This window comes from Pongo abelii, chromosome 5, assembly GCF_028885655.2.
Source record: "Pongo abelii isolate AG06213 chromosome 5, NHGRI_mPonAbe1-v2.0_pri, whole genome shotgun sequence".
Lineage (NCBI taxonomy): Eukaryota > Metazoa > Chordata > Mammalia > Primates > Hominidae > Pongo > Pongo abelii.
The window spans coordinates 28,645,849-28,650,861 of NC_071990.2; the positions used below are offsets into that span (position 1 = coordinate 28,645,849).

General features: G+C 39.2%; 1 non-coding gene across 1 annotated transcript; it reads left to right on the plus strand.

Moving 5' to 3' along the window:
- The first annotated feature begins 4,611 nt into the window (after window positions 1–4,611).
- Window positions 4,612–4,684, plus strand: TRNAK-UUU (transfer RNA lysine (anticodon UUU)). The gene has a single exon. It is a non-coding gene; the product is annotated as a tRNA-Lys (tRNA).
- Window positions 4,685–5,013: the final 329 nt, after the last annotated feature.

Consider the following 5,013-nt stretch of genomic DNA (forward strand, 5'->3'; position numbering starts at 1 on the left):
GGGAAACGCTGAGTTTCTGTTTTCAAACCTTTAACAGATTTAACAATTTGAAGCGGGGCGGGGAGAGGCGGGGGAGGAGGTGCGCAGAAGGAATAAAACTCCATCTAAAATTCTTAATAGCAATTCCTTAGAATTATAAACTGCGAGATGATCAGAAGTGACACCTTTGCCTTCTCTGAAGGCTCTCTTCTCTAAGTTACTAATAATGATAATTCAAGTTCGGGTACAGAAATATGAGCCAAGGACTCAAGTCTGCAATGAAGGAGTGGACATGACAGCATAAGAGGGAGCATCATTGTTTGATATATTTTAACCTTTTCCGTCTCAAAGATACGATGGTGCTTCCTCCAGGAAGAAAAGCCTGTAAGCTCAAACAAGAGATCCCCTGGAACAGAAGACACTGGAGACCGTAAGAGGTGGGAGGTAGGGAGGGGGAAAAGGATTGAAAAACTGCCTGTTGGGTATTATGCTCACCACATGGGTGACGGGTTCAATCGTACCCCAGACATCAGCAACACGCAATACACCCTTGTCCCAAACCTGCACTGTACTCCCTGAATCTAAAATAAAAGTTGAAATTAAAAAAAAAAAGCTCCCCCTTGTCAGAAAAGCCCCAAGTATTTTGCCTAAAGGTTGCTTGCTCTAAGCTCACCTTTGGATTGATCCAGAAAACAATCTGGGGCGATTTTTTGTGACCCTTTCCCCAGGTATGTCCCGTATGTTGATAGGGTAGGAAAGATTAAAAAAAAGAAAAAAACGAAGTTTGTAAAGTAAACCAATCACAGATTCCCTCAGTTTTCGCATCGTCTTGGCTTCGTGGAAATGACGAGTTACTGGGAAGAAACTATTTCATTTTTCCAGTGCCCAGTCCTATCTCTATTCCCCAGAGAGATGCATCTCTCAGCTCTAAACTTCTCCTGGATCCCTTGTACACCATTTTCTCCAGGTTTCTCCAGTCAAAACTCAAGAATTGTTTTAGGCCATATTTTGGGTGGTATATCCTATGTACACTAATTTATTAAGTAATGACCCATGTTTGAGACCACAGAACGCTAGTTCTGGGGCCGGACTAGATGAGTCTGGGTAGACCAAAGAAATGTCTTCTGCTGTTCCCTATGAAACTGATTTAGTTAAGTCCCTTTCTTTCTCGGAAAGCGTCCTATGAGGAGCATTAGATTGAATAATGGTTTCTGGTGTGATCCAGTTTGGGGAGGCTACTTGCTCTAGTCAATGCTGAAGAATCCAATTCCACTTTGGGCAAGATGCACTACCAGGACTTATGTTTCAACAGACTCAAACTTATTCACATGTTTTGAGGTTGTTCTCAGTTTTGGTTCCTCACCTTCTCACTAGTGGATTTTGTGCCCAAACAATAGCAATCCAAAATCTCAAAATCTAACAAATTTAAATAAACTGGCATTTTTTGTTCAGTCTGGAGGAGGAAAAGTTAACTGGCAGACATAGGCAGCAGATAGTAAAGTTGGCACAGTTAGTAAGGTTGGCAGACTGAGCAAAACCATCGAAATTTATTTATTTATTGTTATATTTATGTATTTATTTTTTCCTGCTCTTTGCAGAGCAGGGCTACCCTATAGAAAGTGTGTCCAAAGTAGCCTGAAATTTCTTTCTTCAGGAAGATGCTAAAAAGGATTGGCACTGAGATTTGAAAGAATAATGCTAAGAAACTATTAAATTGTATAAAATGTTTGTTTATACCAGTGATACCATTTCCTTTCCAAAGCCTTTCAGTGTTTTCTCTGATGCCTTTTGATTTTTATCTGATCTGTTCCAGGCAAGATTCCTTTAAATTTTTTAAATATTTCTAACAAAAGTATTTTGTGAGGAATCCAAGAGAGATTTGAAAGCATGACATTCTTAATCTCTCTATATCAATCTGTCTGGATAATTTCACTGAAGAAATGAATGGAGGAGGGTGTCTGTAAATAAAGGCCTCTATAATTGAGATTTGAAAAAAATAGAATTTATTTATTTATTTAGATGAAACCAGACAACTTTCCAAGCCCTGAATCAAATTGGGGGATGTATTAAACCTTTAGACAAAGGATCTCCCAATGTAGCTACTTTAGCCATTTTACAAAAACCCATAATGCATGACCCTAATGATCTTCTTAACTTTAGAATTTAGAAAACTCAACATTTCCTGTGAGGTGTGATCCAGTGTACAACAAACGTTCACTCACACACACAGAAAGAACTAAGATTTGCAGCACTTATGCTCTGGTTATTGACCTGACGTGTGTGTGTGTGTGTGTGTGTGTGTGTGTGTGTGTGTGTTGGGGATGGGGGCTACTGTGAAAGGAAAGGATAAAGAAAACTCAGCAAGTAAACATTTTCTACTCATATCTATTTACCATTCTTTTGTCTACATGTCTTTGAAAAGAAGACATACAAATGGCAAATATATGAAAAGGTGCTCAACACGTTTGATCATCAAATAAATGCAAATAAAAACTAAAATGAAATATTATCTCACCCAAGTTAAAATGACTTTCATCCAAAAGACAGGCAAGGACGTGGAGAAAGGAGAACCCTAGTACACTCTTGGTGGGAATGTAAATTAGTACAACCGCTTTGGAGAATAGTATGGAGGTTCCTCAGAAAACTAAAAATGTTACCATATATTCCAGCAATCCCCCTGTTAGGCATATACCCAAAAGAAAGGAAATTAGTATATCAAAAAGATATCTACACTGTCATCTTTATTGCAGCACTATTCACAATAGCCAAGATTGGGAAGCATCCTAAGTGCCCACCAACAGATAAATGAATAAAGTAAATGTGGTACATATACACAACGAGGTACTATTCAGCCATGAAAAGAATGAAATCTTGTCATTTGCAAAGTGGATGGAACTACATTCTGTGCGGGAAATGCGAGAGGGGAGAAGAAAAGACACATACACAATACCTTTAAGGGTAAATAACTTTTATCCCACGTAAATGGCAATGCAGATATAATAAACAAATGATACAATAAGCAAATTGCAATGGGAAGGGGAGAAAGGAAAAGATATATAGATAGATAGATAGATAGATAGATAGATAGATAGATAGATAGATAGATAGATTTACATTCACCAGACTATGAAGGATTCATCACCACACCAGGAAGCAACAGCCCGGGCTCCAGAGTCGGCCACTCGTCCGTGCACAGAGAAGGAGAGGTCTCATGAAGCTCACAAGAGCCCTTCGCGACTGGGCTCAAGGAACAAGAAAAGGTCAACTTGTTTTTGCGATTGTCTGTTGTTTTTCAATAACTAACGTATAGGAATAGATTGGAATAGAGATTTCTCCGAAACAGCACTGGATGAACACCTCAAGGGGTTGATACAACCTGTTCAGGATTTGCTGACCATTGTTTGTGTCCATGTTCAATTGAGTTCAAATTTAATATGTAACTTTTCCTCCACAAACTAGAGGACATTATGTTAAGCTATACACAGAAAGTAAAACTTCACATATTCTTTCTCATTTGTGGAAGCCAAAAATAAAACAATTGAACTCATGGAGACAGAGAGTAGAATGATGATTACCTGATGCTGGGAAGGGTATTGGAGGTGGCAGTGAGATGGTTAATGGATACAAAAATATAGTTAGCATGAATAAGATCTATCATTTGATAGCACAACAGGGTGATTATAGTCAACAAAAATTTATTGTACATTTAAAAATAACTTAAAGATTATAACTGGAATGTCTGTAATAAAGAAATGATAAGGTGTTGAGGCGATGGATGCTTCGTTTATCCCAATATGATTATTACACATTGTATGCCTGCATCAAAATATCCCATGTATCATATATATACATATATACACTATGCATCCATAAAAATTAAAAATTAAAAAAAGATCCATAGACGAAGAAAAAATATCTTCAAAAATAAAACAAGGAAAAAAGAAAGAAAAGATCCGTTATTAATTACTGCCTTTGTCTGTCTGTGTTTGGAGAACGAATATCTGGCAGAAAAATGCTTGCTGTGTTTAACATCACTATTTCTAAAACCTTTAGACTGTGACCAGCAAAAGCGGCACTAAATACTAAACCAAAAGACACTGTTACACGCGGTTTTCCCTCTTTGGCCAGCCAGACCGCCGGTCTGAGGTCCACTTGCCAAAGTGATGCCTGGCTGGCAGTTTCATCCACCAACAGAAAGGGGTCCATTATAGAATGTTCTCTTGCATCTTCAAATTCTTCCTCCTTCGTCTCTCTTACCCTCTGCCTACAAAGGCTTCAAGAAAGACATACAAGACAATACTGAGGGATACGAACAAAAGTTAGCTCCACTGTTGCCTCGAGAAGTTTAGGTTGCAGGTAATTGGCGAGAATGAAACCCTCTGTATCTAGCAACTCCGCAGTGCTTTGTGTAGAAGACGCCCCATCTCAGGTTACGAAAGTCTACAGAAAGGAGATGTTTAAAAAGAGAAAAGGAAAATATTCCTAGAGATTATAAATGTCTCTCTTAAGCAGGGTCTTCGAAATGAGGATAATTCAAGTAACGTGATTTACAAACTGCAACATGAAACATAAAACGAACGGAACAAATGGAGAAATCTAGATTACATACTCCATGGGGTAGGACAAATGAGGGCCTGGATAGCTCAGTCGGTAGAGCATCAGACTTTTAATCTGAGGGTCCAGGGTTCAAGTCCCTGTTCAGGCGGATTGATTATCTGTTTTACTCTAGATCAGGAGTCCCCAACCTCCAGTAAACGAACCGGGTACCAGGCAACGCTGCAGGAGAGCCAGCGAAGCTTCATCTGTACTTATTCAGCAACTCCCCATTGCTCCTGCGACCGCCTGAGCTCCTCTTCCTCCCAGATAAGCGGAGGCGTCAGATTCTCATAGAAGTCTAAACCCTATTGTGAACTGCGCATGAAAGGGATCTAGATCGTGGGCTCCTTATGAGAATCTAATGCTTGATAATCCGTCACTGTTTTCCATCACTGCCAGATGGGACTGTCTAGTTGCAGGAAAACAAACTCAAGGCTT